We start from the raw sequence: 16,596 nt of genomic DNA, 5'->3' as shown, positions 1-16,596 counted from the left end.
AAACTGTTCTATTTTAAAACTGACTCTATTCTGGGAGTCAGTTAGAGGCTGAGAATTTTTTTTATGATTTTCTTTTCTTTCTTTCTTCCTTTCTTCCTTTCTTCCTTCCTTCCTTCCTTCCTTCCTTCCTTCCTTCCTTCCTTCCTTTCAAGTTCTATGCCCAACGTGGGTCTTGAACTCACAACCCCAAGAGCGAGAGTCGCACGCTCTACCAACTGAGCCAGCCAGGCACCCCTGGGGAGAATTATTTTCAATCTGTATGTTTCGACATACAGAATATAGGTTTCCAGAGGGATGGACTGCAATCAGTGGCTGAGTTGAAAAGTTGTGAGACACACAGGAAGGGTGGTAAGGGTGGTAATTGCTTTTGAAGTTGTCACAGCAGTGAAAGCTGGTCATAGTGACAGAAATAAGTGCTAGGGAAGAAGCACAGGGCCAGTGTTGTTCGGAACCCATTTTTACTGATCTGAGGGCATGTCTCCTACCCTCTCATTTGCTCTTGAAGCATATTTTTGGTTTTACTGGTTTTTTTTTTTAATGTGTGGGGTTTTTTTGTTTGTTTTGTTTTGAGAGAGAGAGCACACAGGGCAGGGGCAGAGAGAGAGGGAGACACAGGATCTGAAGCGGGCTCTGCACAGACAGCAGAGAGCCCAATGTGGGGCTCGAACTCACAAACTACGAGATCATGACCTCAGCCGAAGTTGGATGCTTAACCAACTGAGCCATCCAGGCGCCCCTTTGGTTTACTGTTTCTAAAGGTAGAAAAACTGTAAATGCCCATGGTAGCTTGTAACTACTTACTCAAACTATAACCAGCAAAACGGACCAGCTCCTGGTGGGACCTCTTCTCCTTTGGGTGTCAGACATTCGCCCTAAGTAAGATTTCCAGGGACGTTTTGGGGTGCCTGGGTGGCTCAGTTGGTTAAGCATCTGACTTCAGCTCAGGTCATGATCTCACAGCTTGTGAGTTCAAGCCCCACGTCGGGCTCTGTGCTGACGGCTTAGAGCCTGGAGCTGCTTTGGATTCTGGGTGTGTGCATCTCTCTCTCTGCCCCTCCCTGCTCGCATTCTGTCTCTCTCTCAAATATAAATGATAAAACATTAAAAAAAAAAAAAGATTTCTAGGGACATTTTATTTCAAAGTTCAGAAGATGGGACAGAGGGAGAGGCAAATTGTTGCCAGATGTTTCCTGTAACTCGGGCTGTGCCGCACTGCAGAAGGCAGTGGGGTTCTGCAGTGGGGAGGTAGAGCCTGTTAAACCTCAGCACCTAGTAAATAAACGCAAAAAAGGACCTACACACATAACTGCCTTCCTCAAGACTGCCAGGCACTGCCCACAATTGGCCTTCGCAGAAATGGGCAGGGGGAGGAAAGTAACAGTGGTTTCTATGAATGTCTATTTGAGATTCAGTATGGTTTGCATAATCCTTAAAGAAGTCTAACTTAGGAGACAGACAGCTCCGAGATGGCTGGAGGAAATTAACAACAACAGAACAAAACACTCTTCTAGGGCAGTGTCCCCAGAATAGCAAACACCCAGTCCTGAATTACTCTGAACATTTACTGCTTATCTATCATGTGCAAGGCGGTGCTAGATGCTGCTTCTACCCAAACCCTGTAAGAGACATTCATGTTCAAGGTGAATCCTCTCATAGCCAAGAAAAGCCGTGGGTTATGCTGTGTGGGATTAGGATTCGAGAAGCCTGGGCTCTGGCCTTGACTCTGCCGTCCCCCTGTCATGTGCTCTCCTGAAGGGGCTCTGAGTGTTTCCAGCAGGGATAAGGTTAAGGATAACGATACTGAGTACTTAGGAGCCAGCCAACACGTTCTTTTGAAAAATGCTCCTAAATATAAACTTGTGAGAAATACCATGTATGCTGCCTACATTCTTCATAAGAATCACAGGAACGAATAGCATTCCAGACAACAGCTTGGACTTCATAACACCCGTGTTCAAGCTGAAGAGACACCAGCTCGTTTTCATGGGTAAAAGGTATGAAGGCCCTGGGTGTGTTTCCTAAAGTCACATACCCAGTCAGTGGTAACGCCATGGATGACCACATGGGTCCTTTATTCTTTTTCCAAGAATTCTCCCCGTAACACTAGAGTCACTCTCACAGAACTGAGACTAGAGGTCATTCTGAAAAGAAGTCCCTCAGATTGGAGAGATGCAGAAAACTGGGGAGGAGAGAACACGTCTTTAGATGCAAATGGCACGTCCCTCCCAAAGGCTTCCTCAGCACCCACGAGGCCCACAGGCCACAAGCAAGCATAAATGCAAACAGCACGTGATTTGGGTATCCAAGGGCCCAAGTGGGTGTGATCGGTGGCAAGAAACCACCAAAGGGGCCTGTGGCTATGGAGGCGCTGTCGCTGACGGGCAGGACTGGCGGCCTCAGCACTGACTTCCACCGGAGTGGAAGCCATGTGGTAGCACAGCAAGGCTCTAACCCTCCTTCCCCTCCCTTCGCCATTAGGAGCCTTGACGAGGAGAGAGACAGGGAATCTCCATGGCGGTCTATGTCCACATGGGATTCTCTGGTAGGTGACATGTTCAGTTGGCGTCATTCCCAAACTTACCGATGTGTCTCCGTAGCATCAGGCCCTCCGCTGGACTCGAACTTGGCCAGCAGTAAGATGAGGAGGCATGACGGTCATTTTCCTTGGGGTCGAAAACATTAACAATGATCCAGGATCCTGGCCCTTCACCGCCAACTGCAAGACAAGAAGGTTAGAGCAGGGGCTGGCCACCTTTTTCTGGAATTGGCCAGGGAGTGACGATTTTAGGCATTTTGGGCTGCATGCAGCCTCTATCACATATTCTTCCAAAACAAAAACAAAGAACAAAACTTTACAAATGTAAGAGCCATTCTGAGCTGTGGGCCTGTACAGTAATACGGAATCAGGCCAAGGGCTAGACTCGAACTGCTGGCTGTAGTTTGCTGGCCCTGATAGAAGAGCCTCCGAGGGAGAGTGAGGCTTCAGAGTGGACACACAGACCCAGGGCTGAGGCCTAGAGTCCACTTCTCCATGTGTTCACTTAGAGACCATATAGTTTATGGCCCAAATGGGAATGTTTTTAAGAAGGAGCAGAGGTGGGGCACCTGGGTGGCTCAGTCAGTTAAGTGTCTGACTTCGGCTCAGATCACGATCTCACAGCTTGTGAGTTCGAGCCCCGCGTTGGGCTCTTTGCTGATAGCTCGGAGCCTGGAGCCTGCTTCAGATTCTGTGTCTCCCTCTCTCTCTGCCCCTCCCCTGCTCACACTCTTTCTCTCTCAAAAAATAAATAAACATTAAAAAAAAAAAAAAGGAGCAGAGGTGCTATGAATTATCATGGAGCACTCAGTGTGCGTGGGGAGCAAGCCCCGGCAAACCCTGGAGTGAGCCCTGACAGTGCTCACCTGGCCTGGGCCTGGGGATCTTCTCAGACCTTTGGGGAGCTCAGAAAACCCAGCTGTGGGCTCAAATCAGTTCTGGCTGGTTTTTTTTTTTGTTTTTTGTTTTTTGTTTTTTGTTTTTTTTTTTTTTTGGATGGGTTACAACAGAGTGGTGATTTTGTCTGTGGTTTAGATGTGTTTTTGTTGGTTGGGTTTTCTGTTTCCTAATTGTAGTGCTGAGGGCCAAAAGCCCTCTGGAAACTCCAGTCAATCCAAAGAGGAAAGGGGTTATTCACAGTTTGGATTTATGTCTTACTACCTCTCTCTCCCCTCCCCATCGTCCCCACCAAATAGGGCATGACAGACTCCCTGAGAAACTTGTTTACCGTGACAGAGACAGAGGCTGAATCTAGCAGTCATGCAAGCCCTGGTCCCCAGAAAGTAACACGGAAGTGCTCCTGGGAATTTTGCCAACGACATGGTCTCAGCTCATCTTTCTCTGGCCCATAAAGTTCAAGAGGCCTTAAGAAGCACAGAAATGAAGGAGGTGGAAATTCATCTCCAAAGCATCCTGGGCCTCCCATCCTGCTGGCCCACATGATCTTTCTTTTAAATCTGTCACCTCCTCCTGCTGGTGTTGACTTTTAGCCAGAACTGAAGGAAGGTCCGCTGAGAAAACCCTCATGTTAGTGCTGTGGGGACTTGGAAAGGTTTCTACGAAGCCCCAGTATACCCAAAGGGAACTAGTGGGGGGGGTGGTGAGGCTTTCCAGGGTTCACCCCTCTTTCAGAGAAAGTAGGGACACCACACATCACAACCTGTGCTGTTACAGTTGATGAGAAAGAGAAATGACTTACTTCTTCCACCGGGGCCACCTCCAGGGCCACCTAGTTAATTGCCCTTTGGGAGACACCTTGGTCCCATTTGAAGGTGGAGCTAGCTAGGTGACATTTCACTCATCCTACTATCATACCATGTTATTAAAAAAGTATTGTATTGTTAATCATTTGCCATTAATCCATGATCGAAACACTGAAACACCCCCCCCCAAATATTTTTGTAAATTCTTTGTGCACACTGTTTTGCACATTTGCTCATGTGACAAAGCATTTGTTCATTTGAATTCTCCAGTAGCTTTTCCATCAGCTGATCAATCACCTCCCCACCTTGAATCCTCATGCTTTATATTACTCATGCATAATTATTATACACACACACACACACACACAGTCTGAAAAGAAAAATCAAAGAAAAAATATTTTCTGTCCAAAAATGCCTTTCGCACCAGTTCATTTCTCTGCTCTCACAAGGGGAGTTTCTGCCCCAAAGCTTCAGGAGAGGCGTTCTTGGTTCTGGCCAGGACTGAGGGCAGCACTGAATGAATTCCACTGCCTGCAGTAGCCAGATCAAGAAAGGAAGGCATTTGACACAAGGCGTTGGTTCTTCTCCCCCTCCCAGCATCCCTCACTCCTTTGCTCGGTGTCCCTGCTATCTCCCCAGACAGGGAATGCGGAGAGACTCAACCCTCAGGAACAGCCACCTCAGTCAGGAGCCCTGGCGCTTTTCAAATGTATAACGAAGCATTGAAATCTGTTCTTAAGCCACATATTATGGGAATGCAATTTACAAAATAGATGGAAAAGGAGCTGCCCAAGGTGGAAATCACCAGAAGCAGGGAACCATGCCCATTTCCCCTCCCTGGACTCCTGGGGCACTTCCTAAGAGCCCTGTGGCCCAGAAATAAAGGGTGAGAAACTTTTCCTGAGAGAGCAGAAGTTATAAGCCTCCTGCTTCCTATGCTAGTGAATGTAGTTCAAGGATATCCTGTAAAAGAAAACAAAAGCAAGCTGACAAACAAAATTTCTATGGGAGCAAAACACAACAATTTAACCCCATATTCTGCAAAAGGGCTTGGTTATGTTTTGGTTATGCTATCAGAGATAATTATTATCCTCCTTCACACACACAAAAATCACTGGCTTGTTCACAAGAACCTCATTGGAGTTGCCTTTTCTTGTAGGTATGTGTCTCACATTTACATACAAAAATTAAACTTCCTGACAAGGCAACTTCTACTCCATACTAACAACAATACACAAAATTACTGAGCGCTTCTTTATTTTTTCTTTAAAAAAAATTTTTTTTAACACTTATTCATTTTTGAGAGACAGAGAGAGACAGAGCATGAGCAGGGGAGGGGCAGAGAGAGACGGAGCACAGAATCCGAAGCAGGCTCCAGGCTCTGAGCTATCAGCACAGAGTGACACAGGGCTCGAACTCACTGACCATGAGATCATGACCTGATCTGAAGTTGGACACTTAACCGAGTCACCCAGGCACCCCCAAAATTACTGAGCACTTCTGTGGGCAAGGCTGTAGTTGGGGCCAAGTGCTCTGGGGGATCTAGAAAGAAAAAGACAGAACGTTGTCACCAAGTCCCTCCCATGGTGATGTCAGCCTTTTCTTCTCCTAAATGGCATACGTTTTTGCTACATTTACTTGCATCAAACTAAGCCCAGACAGAAAGCACTAAAGTTTCTTTTTTAAAAAAATTAAATTTGTTATTTTGAGATCATTGTAGATTCACATGCAATTTTTAGAACTAATGAGAGCCAGGGTACTGTTTACCAAAATTCCCCCAATGGTAACATCTGGTATAAGTATAATACAACGTCACAATCAGGATGCCGACACTGATGTGGTCAAGACGTAGAACATGTCTTCCATCACAAAGGCCTCTTATGTCGTCCTTTTATAGGCACACCGCCTTGCTCCCTCTGCTCCCCATCTCCTCCCCCACCCCCATCCCACTGGGGCCTTGACCTCTGGCAACCACAAATCTGGCGTCCATCATTTATAATTTTGTACTTTTGAGAATGTTATAAAAATGGAATCATATGGTATGTAACCTCTGGGGATTGGCTTCCACTCTACATACTTCCCACAAGATCCATCCCAACTTGTTCCATGTATCAATTTGTTACTTTTTATTGCTGAGTATTCCATGGTATAGACATTCCAGTTTGCTGAACAATTAATATATTGAAGAGCACTGAGTTGCTTCTGGTTTAGGGCGATTCCAAATAAACCTGTTAGGAACATTCATGTGCATATTTTTTACGTGAATATAAGTTTTTGTTTATCTGGGGTGATGGCCCAAGAGTGTGAAATTGCAGGGTGATATGGTAGCACCATGTTTCGCCTTGTAAGAAACTGACAAACGGTTCTCCAGAGTGGCTGTACCATTTTGCAATCCCACCAGCAATGTACACAATTCTTCCACATCCTCATCATCTTATGGGGGCATCACAATTTTTTATTTTAGCCATTCTGAGAGTCGTATAGTGCTAACTCATTGTGCTTTTAGTCCGCACTGCCCTAATGGCTAATTAAGGTGGACGCCCTTTCATAGATGGCTCTGTTCCCATCTATGTACCTTCTATGGTGAAATGTCCATTCATATCTTTTGCCCTTTTTCTAATTGGGTTGTTCAGAGACTTTTGTTTGTTTGTTTCTTAACTGTTGAGTGTTGAGAATTCTTTGTATATTCCAGATATAAGCCCTTTGTCAGATGTGTAGCTTGAACATATTTTCTCTTCATCAATAGCTTCCCTTTGCATCCTTTTCACATGGACTTTCTCAGAGCAAAAAAAAAAAAAAACTTTTTATCAGTTATGGGATGCTTTTATGTCAAGTCTGAGAATTCTCTGCCTAGCCCTAAATCCCAAAGACTTCCCCCATATTTTCTTCTAAAAGTTTTATAGTTTCACATTTTAAATTTAAATATATGATTCATTTTAAGTTAATTTTTGTATAAGGTGAGAGGCTTGGGTGCAGGCTCATTCTTCTCGTCACAGAAATCCACTTGCTTCAGCACCTTTTGTGGAAAAGTTCCTCCCTCCACGGGATTGCTCTTGTATCTTGGCCCAAAGGCAGCTGGGTGTGTTTGCGGGGGTTCTCTATTCTGTTCCACTGGGGTACGTGCCTGTGCCTCTGGCAATACCACACAGCCTTAGTGACTGTGGCTTTACAGTAAGACCTAATATCAGGTAGAGTGATTCTTGCCACTTTACTCTTCTTTTTCACAATTGTTTTAGCGATTCTAGGGATTGCCTTTTCATACAAAATTTAGAAGAATCTACAGCAGCAGCTGCTGGTAGTGTTCTGCTGTTCTTTCCTGTAATTGCAAGCACGCGCGCGCGCACACACACACACACACACACACACACACACACACTGAGAAAGAGAGGTCTGTGTTTTAGTATCCAGAGAAAGGTCTTTGCAGTGTTATCATAGACTGCACTTTTCACTCTCAGCTTTCCTTGTCGCTTTGCCACCTTTGCGCTCTGGTTCAGGATGTGGCCATGAATCACAGTATTTCATAATGCCCGAGTGAAAAAACTGTAGGACCACAGACGGTTAGAGATCATGATGTCCAACCTCCAATTTTACGGATGCAGACAATGAGGCCAGAGAGGTTAGGAGACTTGGGGGAAGTTGAACAGAGAGTTGAAGGCAGAAGCGCCGAGCGTGGATGTCCTGCTACTCGGCTCTGAACTTGAAGTAGCACAATTCACAGCAGGGCCATTTGACCATCTAGATCAGGGTCATTCCTGCCTGAATCCTACCAGCCTATATATCAGAGGCAGGGAGGGAGGCAAGGAGGGCTTTACCTCGGCCTCTGACTCCCTTAATCAGCTCAGGAGTTTATAGATTTCAGTTCCTATCTAAAATGTAGACAATGGAGGTGACCAGAATACTACAGAAAAATAGACATGACTCCTAACTCAATGTTATGGTGAACAATCTAGCTGGAAGAAAAAACAAAACAAAACAAAAAACCTTGAGCCATCAACTCCTAACCAGCCACTAACTGCAAGTCACTGTGGGTGGGTGATTGCCCAAGTGTACCATCCTGCCCCTTGCCCTCAAGGAGCTTACAATCAACTTGGAAGGGCCAGCAAATACTTATTGCCCAAGTGACAGGAAATGTGAGCTCATCATTAGGTAACCATCATCCTGACTATCAGAACACATTTATTTTTCCGGTGCTCATTTCAACAGAGGTCAATACCGCCTTGAGGATGCTTGGTATATAACCTCTTGGTGAGAACTACTGAAAAGTCAATTGTTTGTTTTTGTTCTTCTCTCATTAGAAACGAGGCATGTCTAGACCAGTTGAAATGCATTCTGCTGATTTAGCAACGTTAAAATCAGTGTCGACAGCCCTATTCCTGCTGCTATAGGCCAAATGCACCACAGAATCACAACACGACCTCCTCCCACCCACCTGGCTATAATTACAGTTCCGACGTAGACTTAGAGACACATATGACCCCTTCATGTCAGTATTAGTACCGTACAGGTAGATGGGTTGTCTCACAGTTAACTCTTAAGGTGCATCAGTGAACCAAGAAGTAACTATTGCAGATTGTTGCAATTGAGCCTTTGATAGTTTTTCTTCTAATTAAGAACACAAATTTGGCTCCCTTCCTCTTCTTTCTAATTTAGTCCAACAGTCATGGGGCAGGTGCAAGCAGGGGGTAACAGGGCCTGGGCAAGGATGGTATTGGAATAAGGTGACAGGGGCAGCTGGTGACGGCTAGTAATGACAACGTTTACAAGGACAGTGTCAGAGCATGGCAGAGAGGCAGCCTCACATAGCTGGGGGGGGGTGGCTGAATACAGGGGAATTGAGCAGGTGAACATACTAAGGATAGTATGGGCCCCAGAGAAACAGAAGGAAACATAGATGTAAAGGTAGGTGTGCATACATACATATGTGGGTATGTGTGCGTGTATATATAAAAATACAGTAAAACCTTGGTTTGTGACCATAATTTGTTCCAGAAACATGCTTGTAGTCCGAAGCACTTGTACATCAAAGTGAATTTCAAGAACCACTGGCTCAGTTGTGATCATGTGACCTTTGGTGTCACATACTACCCATACTGCAAGACATCGTTCGTTTATCAAGTTGAGATTTATTAGAGATGTTTTCTCGTCTTGAGGAACACTTACAGAGCAAGTTACTCGCAGTCCAGGGTTTTACTGTACGTGTATTCCTGAGTTCTGTCTGCTGAGACGGCCTATGAGAAACAACACTCCAGTAGCAAAAGGCACACTTAGCACCCAGATCTTGCCTTCTAAATATCACTCTCCAGGAAAAGGAATTGAGGTCTCGTAGAGAACCAGCTGACTCAGACCTGGGGCAGGGAAACTACAAAGTAAGCCGGGAGCAACTTGTTGCAGAGAAAGTGCTTGAGAATGATGGACACAAGTCAAAAGGACACAGAAGCCAGGTCCGTGGGACTTCTGGTGCCAAAAACTGGGCCAATCTGGGGGCACCTGGGTGGCTCAGTCAGTTAAGCATCCGACTTCGGCTCAGGCCATGATCTCGCAGTCCGTGGGTTCGAGCCCTGCACCAGGTTCTGCGCCGACAGCTCAGCTTGGAGCCTGGAGCCCGCTTCGGATTCTGTGTCTCCCTCTCTCTGCTCCTCCCCTGCTCACACTACATCTCTCTCTCTCTCTCTCTCTCTCTCTCTCAAAAAATAAACAAACATTAAGAAAAAAATTTAAAAACTGGGTCAATCTGAGCGTCAAAATAATTAATGACAATAATAGATCATAACCCATTGAATAATAGATTATAGTGAATAATAACTCATTTGTTTGTAAGCAAATGAATGAACTTAAGAATGAGAGATGAGAAAGTTCTTGCTTCCAGTAGAATGCCAACTAATAAATGTGTAAGAAATGATACAATTAGACATTTTTTCAGTTGGCAAACGCCACGGTGATAATAAATCAGGCAAGGAAGTAGAGGGGGTGCTAAAACTAGTAGCTGAAAGTAGAATGAATCATTACAATTCTTGTTCATTACAAAAGAAAAAATAAGTTTAAGTGGAAAAATGGGGCAGACGCTTTCTTCATCAGGTGATCAAAGCTACCACTGGGACACAAAGTTAATGGGACAAAGTGACATCAGGGGCCACTTCCTAGGGGGCCATAAGAACACAATATCACTTTTGTGATGTTCTTGGTCAAAGTGCATAATGTGGGACTAGTCACAAGGAAGCACGGGGCAAACCGAAGTTCAGGGTCATAAAGGTCAAGGATCAGAAGGCATTCCAGGTATAGAGAGACTAGATCACGTGATCGAGAATTGGACTCCACTTGCAAGCACATCATGGGTGAAAGGGTCTCGGGTGAAAGGTGTACAGTTCTTTGTTCTACTCTTGTAACTTTTCTGTAAATTTCAACTTGTTTTAAAATTCATCATTTAAAATTTTTTTTTAACTTATTTATTTTTGAGAGATGGAGGGAGACAGAACGTGAGCAGGGGAGGGGCAGAGACAGAGGGAGACACAGAATCCAAAGCAGGCTCCAGGCTCCAAGCTGTCAGCACAGAGCCCGACGCGGGGCTCGAACTCACAAGCCGTGAGATCATGACCTGAGCCAAAGTCGGACTCTTAACCGACTGAGCCACCCAGGCGCCCCTAAAATTCATCGTTTTTAAATGAAGACAGCTTCTTAATAATTTATACATTGTAAAGATGACATAAGTGACGGTAACACTATGCCAGTCTGCAGAGTCAGGGGGAGGAGACTGAGCTGTATTGCAGGCCAGACTCCTCACTAAGAACACTGTGCCTCAGCCCGTGCGCTCCGGAAAGCCTCACTAGCTCCACGGAGGAAGCAGTGCACTGAGTTACATTCTGGACCAACCCCCTCCTGTCACCGGGGACAGACATTTAGAGCAGCACCAGTGTCAATGGCAGCGAAACATGGATTTAAACTTCACAGAGCTGTTAAGTTAGACTTCTCTTCTGTGAGCATCAGAGTTGAAAATAATCAGAGTCGGTGTCCAGTTCAGAACTTACTCCTCAAGACATTTGGGATGAAGTGATCGGCACTGGCCTGAGCCAGAGAGGCCGTGAGTGTCCGCCCAGTAACCTCATGGACTTGTTCTGGTTTCCATCTGTTGGCATCCCAATAATCCTCAAAGAAGGGGAATGCCTCTCCACACTCCGTTGGTTCGTCATTGATTCTTCACCAAATGAACACTGATTAGACGCTTGCCATGGAGAAGAAAAGTAGTGACTGAAGAAGCATGTTTAAGTGAGTTAGTGAAGGGAAAATGTTTCATGTAACTTTAAGAAAACCCTCCTTGGAGGGCCCCTGGCTGACTCAGTTGGTAGAGCATGTGACCCTTGATCTCGGGGTTGTGATTTCAAGGCCCACGCTGGTTGTAAGAGATTACTTAAAAATGAAAACTTAAGGGGCACCTGGGTGGCTCGGTCGGTTGAGCGTCTGACTTCAGCTCAGGTCATGATCTCACAGTTCGTGGGTTCGAGCCCCACATCAGGCTCTGTGCTGACTGCTTGCTCAGAGCCTGGAGCCTGCTTTAGATTCTGTGTCTCCTTCTCTCTCTGCCCCTCCCCCGCTCACGCTTTGTCTCACTCTGTTTCTCAAAAATAAATAAATGTAAAAAAAAATTTTTTAATAAAAACTTTAAAAAAAAATAAAAAAGAGAAAAGAAAACACCCCTTGTACCTAAAAGAGATGTTTCTTGAAGATATCGTGCTTAGACTTTATGTCTAGCAAACTGAAAAACAAACATCTGCCCTTGATTTTAAAAGCTCTTGGTTGTCTATTTCTTTTTTACAAAAAGATTTTTTTAACATTTATTTACTTTTGAGAAATGGAGAGAGACAGAGCGTGAGTGGGGGAGGGGCAGAGAGACAGAATCCGAAGCAGGCTCCAGGCTCCGAGCTGTCAGCGCAGAGCCCGACGCAGGGCTCAAACTCACAAACCTGAGCTGAAGTCAGAGGCCCATCTGACGGAGCCACCCAGGCGCCCCGGTTGTCTATTTCTTTAAATTTTTTTTTTCAACGTTTATTTATTTTTGGGACAGAGAGAGACAGAGCATGAACAGGGGAGGGGCAGAGAGAGAGGGAGACACAGAATCGGAAACAGGCTCCAGGCTCCGAGCCATCAGCCCAGAGCCCGACGCGGGGCTCGAACTCACGGACCGCGAGATCGTGACCTGGCTGAAGTGGGACGCTTAACCGACTGCACCACCCAGGTGCCCCCCAGTTGTCTATTTCTTAATAATTGTCTTATTTCAACAAAATCCTTGTTGCCATGTCCCTCTCACAGTTTTGGTTTTTTTGTTTGTTTATTTGTTTTGTTTTTCTTTTTGCAGAGAGAGAGAGAGAGAGAGAGAGAGAGCAATCAGGGCAGAGGAGCAGAAGGAGAGGAAGAGAGAGATGTTAAGCAGGTGCCACACTCAGCACAGAACCAGACTCGGGGCTCGATCCCACAACCCTGGGATCATGACCTGAGCAGAAATCAAGAGTCAGACATTCAACCGACTGAGCCACCCAGGCGCCCCACCCCTCACAGTTCTTCACGCTAGCTTTACATTTTGCCTTTTTGGTGGATTCTACTTGCTCATTCCAAGCTAGCCTGAGCCCTTTTTTTCTTTAACTTCTTGTATTGACACACCAATTCCTACTGCTCTGCTTCTGTTGCCAACAACTTACGCTGCCAGGGTAAACAAGATCACCTGATTTGCACACTGCAGTTTAGAGTAGGAGGGACTCAGGATCCAGCTTGGGGGTGGGACACCAAGCTGGTCAGATGGCCTTTGAGGCCATCCAAGTCCACCTGTGGGACAAATGATCAAAGGACCCAGCAGGATCTTCAGTGCCTGGCCAGCATTGTCAGCACCTGCTGCACACTCAGGAAGAACATAAACACCAGCACTACCTTGACCCAGTGAATCAATTGTCCTGGCTGCCCTAGTTCATCTGTGGCACCCAGAGGGGACACCAAACATGGGGATGTCTGCCCAGGGCTGGGTGTTCCCTCCGAGCCAGCATTGTTTGTCCTGGATCTCCAGAAACTGTTTCATCAGCACTGCTAAGTGCTACAGTGTGTGCGTGCAGCACGCATGTGGACAGAGACCTGGAGGGGGCAGAGGGGATTTTCAGAGATAAGGGGGAACCATGACAAAGAGATCGTGTTGTGGCACGTGTGGCAGCTGCCCGGGGAGTCAGAGCCCTAGGGGTGGAGCTATATCTGAGGTACCACTTCCTTTCGAAACTTAAAAACCACGACATTGCTTGATGTAGGTTCTCCATCATCTGGCTTCTGCCCACCTCCACAGCCTCCACAGCAGGATTCACTGCCTCCCACTGACTCACCGTCCACGGATGCCAAGTTGCTCGGCAGTCCCCACATAACCCACGCTATCTCCTACCTCTGGGCATTGCTCATAAAATCCCTTCTGCCCTGTTGACTAAAGGCCCAGTCCTTGGCTTGTAGAGACACTCAGGCATGGCTGTCGAGCCGAGCTCATGAGACCTCAGCCCCCTTTTGCTTATGTGAACTACACAAGCTGCTTCGGTTTCCTCGCTGCCAATTCTTTAGGGCCTCTTCTTGATCTATTTCCCATGGAAGACAGACCTGACATGTCTCAGCAATAGATTAATCTCATCTCAGAGACATGGATGCTGATCAGAATTTTAACCTGGAGAAAAGAACTGTTGGCGTTAGATTTAGCCAACACCACAACATAGCCCATACAAATATCTCTGCTAAGGAAAGGAATCACCTCATCCAAACTAAAAGATGTCCAGGGTGTGACGATGTCTATTTCTGGACTAGCAAAGCACTAATCATCATGATTCCTAGTTGCTATGGTAATTCCCTCTGTTGACTTGATTCCCATGGGTGAGGATACCTAAACCCTGCCATTCTCCATCGTTAAGGCAACCTTATAAACTATCATCCAAACTAGGACACTCTTAAAGGTCAGAAGGACTGATATTAATAATTACTCCTACAACATGTATAAATAGGACAGTTTCTGGACAATTGGGATAGATCGCCACACTACCCCTCAGGCTTTATGGTGTCCCACACAAACAGGCCCTCAACAAGTGAATCCCAAGTGAGTGTACTTTGGTTTTTTTCTGTCCAGTTTCAGTTTATGGTCCTTAAGAGCAGGGGTGACGTCTAATGCTTCTTCTAGATTACTCATAATGTTAGATATACAAAAGCTGCTCAAAAAATACCTATTGATTCACTTAAGGTGAAATGTTCTTCCCAAGTGCAAATTTCCTATGAGTAACTGTTTAAATGTAAGAATAGAACTTTACTGAGAAGTTAGAGCTAGAATATTTGGGTAGGTGTTTAGCATAGTTAAAATAGTGTCAACTATGAATAAAAATTCTTCCAAAATACTGTACGCATCGAAGAAAACCCAAGTCAATGATTAGACCTGAAATGCTTCCCTAAGAGAAAATCCTGCTGTCTTTTGCTAAGCCAGAACAAGATAAAGTTCATGGGCTTTTACTAATCTTAGTACTTTGTAAAGCATGAGAAGAAGGACAAGAGGAGTTTGGAGATTATTTTGTTTAGTAAAACAAGTCATAAAATGAATAATTTTAGGCAACATCAGCTTTGATAATGATAACTGAACACAATAATAGTAGAAAGAAAGACTCAGACAATTAACACAAGACAGAATGTTGGACCACCTGTGACTCCTATTGTCTCATTTTACAGATGAGAAAAACTAAGACCCAGAGAAGTTAAATGACATCCAGTTACCCATTGCCATTCTGGGAAACTCTGGCTGGGACAATTTAACAGCATTTAACTAGCCATCGGCGATTACTACAAGAGTCCTGAGAAACTTAAATCTTCATTCTAAGGCATGAAGATTTTCTCCCTTTAGATAAGGAAGCAGAAACTTTTGCCAAGTTTTTGCCAAAATTTTTTCAAAAGTTTTGCCAAGATGAGGGCCTTCTCTTATTCTTTGCTGACTCTACTCCCAACCACGTTTTAAATTAGCAAATGTGGATCAGTTCTTGAAAACAACAGGAGTGTGTAGAAATGCAAGCTGGTGCAGCCACTCTGGAAAACAGTATGGAGGTTCCTCAAAAAACTAAAAATAGAACTACCCTACAACCCAGCAATTGCACTACTAGGTATTTATCCAAGGGATACATGTGTGCTGTTTTGAAGGGACACATGCACCCCCATGTTAATAGCAGCACTATCAACAATAGCCAAAGTATGGAAAGAGCCCAAATGTCCACTGATGGATGAATGGATAAAGAAGATGTGGTATATACACACAATGGAGCATTACTCAGCAATCAAAAAGAATGAAATCTTGCCATTTGCAACTACATGGATGGAACTGGAGGGTATTATGCTGAGTGAAATTAGTCAGTCAGAGAAAGACAAATATCCTACGACTTCACTCATACAAGGACTTTAAGAGACAAAACAGATGAACATAAGGGAAGGGAAACAAAAATAATATAAAAACAGGGAGGGGGACAAAACAGAAGAGATTCACAAATATAGAGAACAAACTGAGGGTTACAGGAAGGGTTGTAGGAAGGGGGATGGGCTAAATGGGTAAGGGGCATTAAGGAATCTATTCCTGAAATCATTGGTGCACTATACGCTCACTAATTTGGATGTAAAATAAAACAAAAGCAAAAACAAAAAACAAAAACAAAAAAACCTAGGAGTGTAAAGAGAGAGAAAACAAATAGAAGTCATAAGCAAAAGTGGTGACATCTGGCCCCCCCATGAGTGAAAGTCTGCCTTTTGCCATCTTCAGCACACAGATGGTAAAATGTCAACATTTGATTTAGATATCCCCAGAATGAACTGGAGAGTTCAGTCTCTGAGTAAATTGAGGACATTAAGTTTATGACAAGTCAGAGAGTTCCATTTAAATACTGTTATAGTTTTAGCAGTGACCAGAAACGTCACCTTTGTAAGGTCAATTTATTTTTCCAAGACTCTCATAATATTTCAAGGTTCTTCACTGACACAAAATTATGAGAGGCAACACCTTGGCATCTATCATTCGTGTGAACCACAGAAAGGTTGGATTCATTTCCTAAAGTTACACAGTGAATCAAAAGGACAGTACAGTTTATGCTTACAGCCTCCTACTAGAGCCATTTCTGGGAAAATGAAGAATGTGAAGGCCTCTACGGGCTGTGGTCCAAGCTGTCATTCCCCAAAAAACTGCTCCAACATTATGAGTCTGAACTGTGTACCTCCTTCCATCCCACTTTTTTTTCCTCCAAACAGGAAGCTTTGCCCAGCATGGTTATTGGAAATAGGAAAAGAGCTAGGTGTAGATGGGGGAAGGGAGAGGTAGACCTCAGAGATTCCAGA

The 16,596-nt window shown here is 44.8% G+C and overlaps 1 protein-coding gene and 1 non-coding gene across 8 annotated transcripts in view; both read right to left on the bottom strand.

The window, feature by feature from the left end:
- Positions 1-16,596, bottom strand: part of ERI1 (exoribonuclease 1) — a 321,125-nt gene that overhangs the window by 196,374 nt on the left and 108,155 nt on the right. For all 7 annotated transcript variants that reach the window (XR_006596383.1, XR_006596384.1, XR_006596385.1 and 4 more), the window contains one exon: positions 2,582-2,716. The gene's annotated coding sequence lies outside the window, so the exon portion shown is untranslated. The remainder of the gene's footprint in view (positions 1-2,581; positions 2,717-16,596) is intronic.
- Positions 158-230, bottom strand: TRNAE-CUC. The gene has a single exon. It is a non-coding gene; the product is annotated as a tRNA-Glu (tRNA).

This window comes from Felis catus, chromosome B1 (assembly GCF_018350175.1).
Source record: "Felis catus isolate Fca126 chromosome B1, F.catus_Fca126_mat1.0, whole genome shotgun sequence".
Taxonomy (NCBI): Eukaryota; Metazoa; Chordata; class Mammalia; order Carnivora; family Felidae; genus Felis; species Felis catus.
This window is presented reverse-complemented; position numbering and strand designations above follow the sequence as displayed.